Source organism: Rhipicephalus microplus, chromosome 7 (genome assembly GCF_043290135.1).
Source record: "Rhipicephalus microplus isolate Deutch F79 chromosome 7, USDA_Rmic, whole genome shotgun sequence".
In the NCBI taxonomy this organism is placed as follows: domain Eukaryota; kingdom Metazoa; phylum Arthropoda; class Arachnida; order Ixodida; family Ixodidae; genus Rhipicephalus; species Rhipicephalus microplus.
In genome coordinates this window covers 127,400,306-127,411,711 of record NC_134706.1, presented here as the reverse complement: position 1 = coordinate 127,411,711, position 11,406 = coordinate 127,400,306, and positions in this window count along the sequence as shown.

Here is an 11,406-nt window from a genome sequence, read left to right as displayed (position 1 = left end):
TTTTAGGACGTTAAACCCCAAAATCAATCAATCAGCACCTACGCCTTTACGGCTATTTTCTGTACAAGTATGACGTCGCTCAGACATCGTTCCTCATATTACTGGCCTACTCTTCCACGCTACGTTGTTACAACATCTGTCTCCAGGCGATCGCTCGGTAGCTTTCCGCGGAAATTCTGTGCAGCAGCACGAACGGTATAGCTCCTGTTACCCCATCAGGCGTGTCGATTTCTAGGAAAAGCAAAATTCAACCAGACCGACTCGAGGCTCTACTTCCCTAGCTAAAGGTCTCCACCGTTTGCCTCTGACGTTTCTTGAACGAAAAGGGTATGAACTCCTGACTTTTTTTTTGTTTTTTTCTTAGACACAATCTAAGCAAACCAATAGACCTTGAAGCCAATGAAGGCATTCATGGCATTATTTGGAAGACAAACGCAAGTCGTACCGAGATATTTGTATACCTAATCCTAGACAAAGTGATATCGATCGCAGTATAAATAATTGCAACGATGAAGACAGTCACAAAAAATAATTGTTAACGAAGTGGCCACGCACGTTCGACGTGTACCGTGTAGTGCATTAGCGAGCGTGGGAAAAGGTGTTTTGTTGCAGCCCGCGCGGTGTCTTATCCTGCCTTCCTCTACGTAGCGGAGTGTGCCATTTCGACCCTCACCTTCTTGCTCGCGTGCCAAGTGCACGAGGCCTGTCTCCCATGGAGGTGTCTTTATCTCTCTATCTCGCCAGTCATCCGCGATCGCCAACGCTTCCTCTAAATGTTCAACGAACAAATAAAGAAAAAAAGTTTGGTTTCTGACTACAGTGTCCTCTTACTCGACCTGGGCGCCCTCGGTATGTGCCGACTCTCCTGCGTACAGTTGTCACAAACGTAGCGACTCTGGTATCGCCTATTTCAGCAATGACCCTTGAAAAAGGATACCTCACAGAACAAGCTAGACATTTTTTTTCGTTCGGGATAACAGCCTCAACTTCAGAATGTGGGGCAGTTCAGTATTTTCACGGGTTCGCGACGTTGACGAACTCAGCAGCTGCTGGGTTCAATGAATAAATGAGTGTCATTTAAAGTGAGTCCGGCAGCTTCGTTCGGTTGAGGTGGGTTCACCATCACCAAGGCGAAGCTGTTCCCGGTAAAGGCAAGATCGAACAACAACTGATACAAGCTCTACACTGATAGTGGTTAAATGAGCGCCGGCCGTCAAAACAACTCATCGCCGGGACGTTTTGTTTCTTTTACAACCCGCATCGCACTTGTCAGTCTTATCGCTGGTAGTCGCCCATACTCTGAAGTCAGCTTTACCATTCGCGTCCTGCCAACAATATTGACAAAATGTTCTACGAAAATCGCGAAGCTTCTTGAACAGGGCAGGGCAACCTGAGCCGTGCGTTGATTGATCGATGCGTGGGGCTTAAAGTAGCACTGATATCAAATTTACTCATGGCAAGGTTTTTGCGTCAACGAGTAGATATAGACACTGTAGCAGCGATTCGTGACATAAAACGCAACTGAGGGATGAAAAGCTATTATTATTATTGATTTATATTACCGGTATCTAGCACCATTCAAAACGGCTTGAAATGCCGCCATTTTTATCGCTGGCAGCACAAAAACTCTAAAACTGAAGTTTTAGGTGCTTTATGGCAGCACTACCAGTGGCGCGGCCTCGCGGTAACCTCCAGATTGCGCCACAGCTGACCACTTCTCCACAGAAAAGAGTGACGTCAGGCTTAGCTGCTCCGCAAACATTTCGTCTGCTAGCAGACACATTCAGTCATGCCTAGTCACCTGCACTGCCTTCGTCGCCGTACAAAGTGTCGACTCGGGTTGTAAACGGTAGTCTGAAGCTTGGAATCCGTGCGATTCGCCGCGTCGCGAATTATTTTAGCTTCGATCCACCCTTTACTAAACAGCGATTCCAAAATGGACGAGAAGGTGCCAGATGATGGCGTGTTTGCTCGTGTGTCTCAGTTAGCTATATTCGTGTGTTTTGGCGTGCACGGCATTGAGGTATAGGCAAAAGGGTCAATGGAATATTGCTATTGGGAAGGAGCATCATCGGAGAAATAGAATACGTTTCCTGCTTGCCGGGTTCTTCTTTGTGCCTGCAGATGGCCTCACCTATCCAGCCTCTCGCGATTGTGGCGGCATTAACCCGATATTACTTGGAAGAAGAAATCTATACAGACGAACTAAAATTCAACGATCTGTGCGTGTTACTTGCTAGTGATGGTATCTAACGCTGTTACACTTTGATAGCTTGTGGTCTTGGCGCGTAACATATAGACGAGAGCACGCCTATCTCGCACTTAGGCGCCTTCGGTGGTATACCCTCGCTCCCAGAGACGCCATAATTTGTTTGGAACTGCCAACACTCTAAAAAAAAAGAGCGAGTAAAAAGGATGTCTTTTTGTCCCAAAACAATAATCGCCATCTATATTGCGTTCCATCCTTGTGCTATCGCCCTGCGCCCGGTACATTCCGGTCACGATCGACATGCCCATTGTCAGGGTTACATTGCATTCTCGGTAGGAAAGTGGCCAGCGCCGAGTTTTCAAGAAAGGAAGAACACGCAAGCCATATGACGATTATTGTTGTGGGACAAAAAGACACCTTTTTTACTCGATATTTTTTTAGAGTGAAGGCGCGCCACTCTAGCATGGCATGCAATGGCTCAGGGAGTTTAAAATGCGAAAAAGTGCCTATTCACGCTGCGCCCGCTTGCAAAATGTCATCTGAGAGCCACTGCGCTGTCATCTGATGCGACAACAACCAGCGCAAGAGGAAGGGATTGCTGAGCACCGCCTGTAAAGTTCACAGTGCATAGTGGGAATCGTACCAATGCGGTGTTTTGTGATTGTACAGATTTCAGTCCACAACGAACAACGCAGAGCTCGGCCGCCCTACAAGATATAATCGCAATGAGCAGCAAAACTACGAGCCCAGTGAAGTGTACTAGTAAGTATGCTTATTGCGTGTATTCAAGCGCGACTCCAGCTATTCCACTTTAGAGCAGCGATTGGCGTGCAGTATACCTGTCGTATGCGGCACAAAACTATGGACGTACTCTTTCGCAGGCTGCATGTCAATAATAGGATATACGTATTGTAGCGGGTATAAATCGATACCTCAGGCACAGATGCGGAAATGACGCAGAAGGAATGAAACGACGATGTTGTGGGGCCGTGTCTGGACTGCCCCGTTGTCCTGCATCCTTGCCCACTGTGTGCAGTGTTAGACCAACCGGCGTTAACTTATTAAATACTCTCCGTAACAGTATGACGACTCACGTGTGGATGTACGCCCAGCGCATGTTTTGTACAACTATAACGACCTACTATTGTGATGAAAAGAGATGTCAATGGTGCGGGAAACATCACTTTCGACTCGGTCGAACTGCATCATACCTTGACTGTCACTAGGCGAATCTACATGTGCTTTCGGCCGGCGTCACTGCAACATTTTAAAATCCATTGCCAGCCCTCCAGTGTCTGGCAGGACTGGCAATCGATACGCATGCGGTGGATGAGCATAAGTTGGAGCCAGATTCTAGCGGTACGTTGACGCCGGCTTACGGCACAAATTCTGCCTTGTCACAGCCAAAGCACGCCGCAGTTAACGCTGTTCACGTTTATTTCAGTCAGATAATACGCACCTGATGAAGTTGCTCCTGCAGTCTGCAATGCACGTGCTGCAGACATTCCGGACTGCCGAGAAAGGCCTCCTCGACGTTTCACACGAAATCAGGATCAAATTACAGCACAGAAACAGTGCGAAACATGATTACAGCCACGCCCTGCCGCGGTGATCTAGTGGCTAAGGTATACTCGGCTGCTGACCCGCAGGTCGCGGGCTCGAATCCCGGCTACGGCGGCTGCATTTCCGATGGAGGCAGAAATGTTGTAGGCCCGTGTGCTCAGATTTGGGTGCATGCATGTTAAAGAACCCCAGGTGGTCGAAATTGCCGGAGCCCTTCACTACGGCGTCTCTCATAATCATATGATGGTTTTGGGACGTTAAGCTTCACATATCAATCAATCAATTATTCATGATTACAGCCGCAATCGGGTTGTGAAGTTTTGCGTTTGATTTGCAGAGCGTCTGCTCGCGTGGCAGTTGAAGGTGTTGCTTTGCCGCGCTTTCAACATATGGTGCTGTACACTTTTCAACATGGCAACAAGCACTGGAATTGCTGTGTTCTGGTGCATACGTGATATGAAAAGACACCCTCATTGCACTTTTTCCGCGCTTCGAACGAAACTCCAACAACTCTCAACGGTTTCCCAACATTCTGACCGACAAGCACACGTTGAATCAAGGTCTTTTCTTTCGCCGTTCTTTTAAAGGTTGTTTGCATCTTGGTAATTTCACGAAATCATTCAAAGCGGTGTAACGAAGATCAAACGTGACGAGCGAGTGCGTTTTCTTCGGCGCCAGTCGGTGCCACGATAAGAACAATCAGATCGTAGACGTCATCACCGCTAGCGCGTCGTCACTTGTGATGGTCTGTGTGCAATGTATTGCACCGAACACGTGGCACTAGTGTTGATGTCGCAGAGCATTCCACTTTCATTAAACTCTCGTGCGCTGTTTGCTGTCGAAATAAAATAACTTCCACGCGACAGATTCGGTTCGGACAGATTCCACGCGACAAAACAATAGAGATGGCACTGGCGGGAACCACCAAATAATGAACTAGAGGCCACGCTGTGGTTGTTGCCCAAATGTCCCGTACGCAGCACTGAGGCTAGGCAAATGCATGTACCACCGATCATTCCCAAGCTCGCTCAAGCGCCATGCGTGGCAGCTCGCCTAGACAATACCGCCAGAGCTCCCTCTAGTGTATATATAGAAATCTATGCATAAAATAATGAAAAAAACGGTCTCTTACGAATTTCTCTAAGACGGCAAGATAGTGAAAGCCATTCTATTGTTTTTCTTTTCAATTGATTGTATTGATTTCGCTCCAAAGTTTTCTGAACCTCACATTGTCTTGGTGTGTCACCATGATCGGTCAAGCCTTCACCAATCGACGACACCATTTGATGACGTTATATTGTGACGTCGTGGGGTGTGAAGTCACGGGATGACATCACATGATATAGGTATATCATGGTGGTATGTGGTGCCATAACGACGCGATGACGACATTGGGGATTTTTCCCATAACTCGTGCTGAAGCTGCCAGGCTATGGTGACTTTCTGTGTTTGATAACACATCCATGTCTTTCGCTCTAAAAATTAATACTTTTAGTGCGAATCATTTTATACAACTAAGCGCACATTGAAAATTGTGTATATATATATATATATATATATATATATATATATATATATATATATATATATATATATATATATATATATATATATATATATATATTGTCACGAGCCAAACAAGACCGACAGCCAGGAGTTGATCTGAATTAGAGCAACGAAAATGTTCTTTTGTTCTGCGTATGGACACGCTCCTAACAAGGACAGATATTCTAGAACATCAGACTTGAAAGACGGAAACTTACGCCCTTGGGACTCAAGCATAGTAAAGAATCTCAGGTAGCGTGGCGTCGCCTGCAGACCTTGTCTTACCCCAATCCATACATACTGTCCAAGATAGATCCCGACACATATACGCACCACAGTGCAGGTTCTGCGCCACTAAAACGGCCACCCTGTACCACATGGTATGGAAATGCCCACTCGATCCACCTCTACATCCCAGAGCACAGCACTGTATACGGTGGGAGGCAGCTCTGCCAAGCTCGGATCCGAAGACCCAAGAGGCCCTCGTGAGACGAGCGAGGACAGCGGTCCGCGCCAATGGGATCGCGGACTAAGGAGCCCACTCACTGACACTCCTTCCTCGGTCACAAATAAATGTTTTATTCTCTATTCTCAGCCCGAAACCAGTATGAGCCATAGCAGCTCGTTCGTCAATGGTGGCATGCGTCATTACCCCCTCTCCCAAGAAGCATCGTCTCGATGCTGTACATGAAGGCAAAAAGAAAATGAGACTAACACTACTATGCAAGCAAAATGAATGGCGTGAGGCGGAATAGCGTAGTCGGTTGTGAAGTCAAGAGTCAAATGAGTAATAAGAAAAATAGGAAAGATTGTAAGGAAAAGGGGACACAAAAACAAATACGCATAATCACCAATAAAGTCAGTCACTCCACCGGCGATTCACACCGCAAAAAGTATGGTTTGGGCCGCGAAACGTGAAGGACTTCAGTTTTCGGGAAGGGGGGGGGGGTCGATGGGAACGTCTCGAAGTGCCTTCTGGGTTAACGTCGTAAGTTACGTCGCTGAGACGTCGTACGATTTTCAGGGATGAAGTAGCGACGAAGCAGCTTTTCTGAACGGTCGCGCTGTCGCATAGAGGCCCACACACAGCCTTCATCACCAGGCTTGAAAATATCTTTACGGTGACGAAGATTGCAGCGGTGTGCGGCTGCGGTTTGGTGATATTGAATACGGCGACGAGCGAGTTGACGGGCCTCCTCTGAGCACTGCGCGAATTTGGCGGCATCCGTGTGGTATATTCCGAAGTTGTCGGGCACGAGCGTGGTGTCGAGCATCATTGTGACCTCGTGACCGTGGACTAAGCGAGAAGGTCTGAAACCGTTACTTTCTTGAACAGCAGTGTTAAACGCAAAAGTTATGTAAGGAAGGACGGTGTCCCAGTTCTTGTGATCGATGACCACATACATTGACAGCATGTCTGCAATTGTCGTATTGAGTCGTTCAGTCAGCCCGTTTGCTTGCGGGTGGTAAGCCGTTGTTTTACGATGTTCCGTGCCACTTAATCGCAAGACTTCCGCGGCATCTCTGCGGTGAAAGCTGTCCCAGTATTAGTTATGACGACAACTGGCGCACCTTGACGTAAGACGATGCTGTTAACAAAAAAATGGGCGACGTCTGCTGCGGTGGTTTTCGGAAGTGCCTTTGTTGCACAGTAGCGTGCTGAGTAGTCAGTAACGAACACAATACACCGCTTTCCAGACGAAGACGTGGGGAATGACTCCAGCAAGTGCATATGCCAATCTGATGAAAAGGCGCCTTTGGTGGGCCTATTGGTTGTAGTAGTCCCGCTGGTCGTAAAGGTGGAATCTTACGTCGCTGACAATCACGACATATGCGGACGTAGTGCTTCATAGTCTTGGCGAGACGTGGCCAGTAGTAGCAGCATTGAATCCGGTGCAGCGTTCGCGTATAGCCGATGTGTCCGGACGATGGCTCATCATGACACGCACGTAAATCTCACCTCAAAGCGTGGTTGGCGCAAAACGCATATACGTAGCTTGTGTAGAATCAAGGTTTTTTTTTATAAAGCACTCCATCTCGGAAACAAAAGAAGGATAGCGAGCGTGCAAAGCTTCGAGAAGGGTGAGAATTGCGCCCTTCCAGGTAGTCAATAGGCGGGATGAGCTGCGAGTTGTGACGCTGTTGCTCAGGCAAGCTGGTTGCTGATACGGCAGAAAGAAAAGTGTTGTCATCTTGAAGGTCAGTGTTGGCATTTTCGACCGGTGCACGTGGAATACAGTCGGCGTGAGTGTGTTTCCGTCCAGATTTGTGGACGATGGTGACATCGAATTCTTGTAGCCGAAGGCTCCATCGTGCTAGACGAACTGAGGGATCTTTGAGATTCGTGAGCCAACAAAGGGAATCGTGTTCGCTAACTGCCCTGAATGGGCAGCCATACAAGTATCAGCGGAGCTTTGTTGTGGCCCAGACAACAGTGAGGCATTCCTTTTCGTTCACAGAATAGTTTTTCTGTGATAACGTTTCTGGGATAACGTTCTGCTCACATAAGCGATCACGCGCTCTACGCCAGTATGCCACTGAACTAATACAGCTGGTAGTCCAACGTTTCTGGCGTGTGTGTGTAATTCCGTGTCGGCGCTTTCGTCAAAATGACCCAGCACAGGTGGAGCCTGGATAAGTTTTTGGAGGGCGTTGAACGCATGGCACTGATTGGTACCTCAAACAAACAAGACACCGTCTTGTGTAAGTTTGTTGAGGGGTTCAGCGATCTTCGAAATATTTTTGATAAAGCACCTGCAGTACGCACAGATCCCCAGAAACGGGCGTAGGTCACGCTTATTTGTGGGCACGGGAAAGGCGTCAACGGTGGGGGTTTTCTCCGGATCTGGGCGGATGCCGGCATGGCTCACAACATGACCAAGGAACTTGAGTTCTTCGTATCCAAAATGACATTTCTCGGGTTTAAAAGAAATGCCCCGCTGCTCTAATTGCCTGAAGAACTGCCTGAAGGCGTTGGACGTGTTGTTCGAACGTGTCTGCAAAGACCACGAGGTCATCAAGGTGAACAACACATGATTGCCATATGGGCCCCGTGAGAACCATATTTATTATTCTTTGTAAAGTAGCTGGCGCTGAGCATAAACCAAAATGCAACTCGTACAGGCCATCGGGAGTAATAAAAGCCGTCTTTTCGCGGTCGCGCTCATCCACTGCAATTTGCCAGTAGCTGCTATACAAATTCATGGAGAAAAATATTTAGCTTTGCGTATACGGTCCAACGAGTTATCTATCCAGAGTAGAGAATAAACGTCCTTTTCGGTGACCTTGTTCAGTTTACGGTAATCAACGCAAAAATACAACGTACTATCCTCCTTCTTTACAAACACAACTGGCGAAGCCCAGGGACTGGTCGATGGCTCGATGACGTCGTCCTGAAGCATCTGCTGGACTTGGTCACGTATAGCGTCTAGGTCACGTATCACGTATAGGCGGAGGGGGCTCCCTTCCTCGTGAAGGGTTAAGCCGGTTTTAGCCGTGCTGGTTCACGAGGGTACGTCGAGCTGGCGTGCAGCGGCATCCGCTTCGGCACCAAACAGCAGTCCCGTACTCCCCAAGAGGCGGATTGTGTCTCGCTGGGCCCTATTGGTGAGGAGACAAAGCGTGACCGCAGCGCGCCTGGCGCGCTGCGTTAGCTCACCTTGCCATGGTACCTCCACTTTGAGTGTAGTGATTGAATTACCGCACAGAAGAGTAGCCCCTATGCTGGGTCTCCCGAGCTTGTACGCCAGGAGGCAGGCCGCGTCTGTTCGGCACCTGGTGCCGAGTGGCGGCCCCTTTGCCAGGGTATGGCCTTCTGCCTAAAACAAAAACTTCCCCCTCACATGACCCTGAGGAGGGGAAAGACATGCCGGGACAGTCGTATGGATGATGATGGGTTGATGAGTAAATACGAGACTCTAAGACAAAGCGCCTTCGGCGCCGCGTTTCCTTCCTATCTGACAACGGCATGCATGTTGTCGGATAGGTCTCTCGGTGGGTTCCGTGATAATACGATGCTGAGCAAGTGGCGTCTGTTTACCTTTCGACGTAGTGGCAAATCAGTCTTGAAATGAGCCGAGTATACGCAAAAGGCTCTCACGTAGTGCCGAAGGTAGACTATCGTTTACGTCAAGAGTGCTCGCGAAGGCCTCGTCAGGGTGGCCATTCAATGAAAGTGAAACTAGGGTGGACGAACCTTCGGCATTGGCAAGTTCTTCAAAATATGCAATGACATTGTATTTCGTGAGGTGGCGATATTCGTCGCTGAAGTTCGTGACCAGCAGGTGAGCATGCCTATTGCTAGGCTGAGTGATTCCTCGGGCAACGCAGATTTGTCGTGAAATAGGGTCAGGTAAATTGGCCTCTGAAATTACTGTGTCAGACACGTCTTGTCTCAATGTTGCCTTAACAGCGAGGTTGTGTCGAGGTGGGAGAGTCAGAGAATCGTCGGCAACACGCAGCGCTCTTTTCGGGAATTGAGTACTCTCAATTGCAGCGCGAAAAGGATCCTTGAATGACGCAAGTGATTCACAGAGGTCGATGACGGCACCGTATTCACGAATGAAGTCTTTTACTAGAATATCTGGCTGAGAGCACACGCGCAATACGAGGAAAAAGCCAGCAATTGTCGACGTAAGTATTCGAATGCGTGCCGTGCACATACCAGTAGGCATCACCAGATGGCCACGTGCCGTCTGGAACTGGGGTCCTTGCCACGGTGTGGTAACCTTCCTTTATTCAGATGCCAGTGCGACGCTCATCACGGAATTGTCGGCGCCGGTGTCGACGAGAGCGTGGGCAGCATGATTGTCGACGAAGACGGTGATTTCGGCAAAAACTATCTTTCTGCTTTTGGAGAAAGAACAGTGCAAAACCGGAATGGTCCTCGTCGGGTCGTTGCATCGAAGGAGGATTATTATCAGTTTGCCGGAACGTGACTTCACTTCCAGAAGTCGTCGTTCCTAGTGTCACGTTTCTTAAGACAAACTTGGTTTAATGAATTCGTTGAGTCGACTAGCCAAGCAGCAGCTCAGACAGATCGTCGTTGTCTTCTTTCACTCCTGGATCTCAACCAAGCATATCATGTGGCAATAGTCCCCCATTTGAAAGCATCGACTCGATGCTCGTAAAGAAAAAAACAGAAGGCATACACACGCAGATACAGAGAACTAAAAGAGGGAGAGTGCCAGTACTCGCAGCGCAAATGAAGAAATTTCGCCAATGCTTGCGTCAAGCGCAAAAAGAAAAGTCATAAAAACACAGGAGAACACGAACAGCAGCAGCAGCACAATGTCACGGCTTGTCGCAACACGTGAACCACAAGGGCTACTGTGTGAACTAGGGCTGCAGCCTAACGACATGCACGGTTTCGGGCCGAAGCTGTCGACGAGAAGACGCTGCGCCGTCCGGAAATACCTCGTAGGTAAGATCTGTGACACGTCTAAGAACCTTGTAGGGCCCAAAATAACGGCTTAGGAGTTTTTCGGATAAGCCTGGTCGCCGGACACGGGTCCACACCCACACTCGGTCCCCAGGGTGGTAGGTGACGTTTTGATGGCGGAGGTTGTAACGTCGTGCGTCTTCATCTTGTTGGTGACTGGTGTTTGTGCGAGCTAGCTGACGAGCTTCTTCGGCGTATTGAGTGTATTGCTCAGCATCTGGAGCGATTTCATTACTTTGGTCACACGGAAGCATAGCATCGAGCATGGTTCGGACGTTGCGTCCGTAAACGAGTGGGAAAGGCGGAAATCACGTTGTTTCTTGCGTCGCCCTATTGTATGCAAACGTGATGTATGGAAGAATTTCGTCCCAGGTTTTGTGTTGTACGTCAACGTACATTGACAGCATGTCCGCTATGGTCTTGTTAAGCCTCTCTGTCAGTCCATTCGATTACGGGTGATAAGCCGTCGTTTTTCGATGACTTGTGCAGCTCAATTGAAAAATGTCCTCCATCATTCGTGCAGTAAATGACGTCCCTCTGTTCGCAATCACGCATGACGGGGCACATGCCATAGGACGATTTGGTGCACGAAGAACTGCGCGACTTCAGAGGATGTGCCACGGGGTACGCTTTTGTTTCAGCATAACGA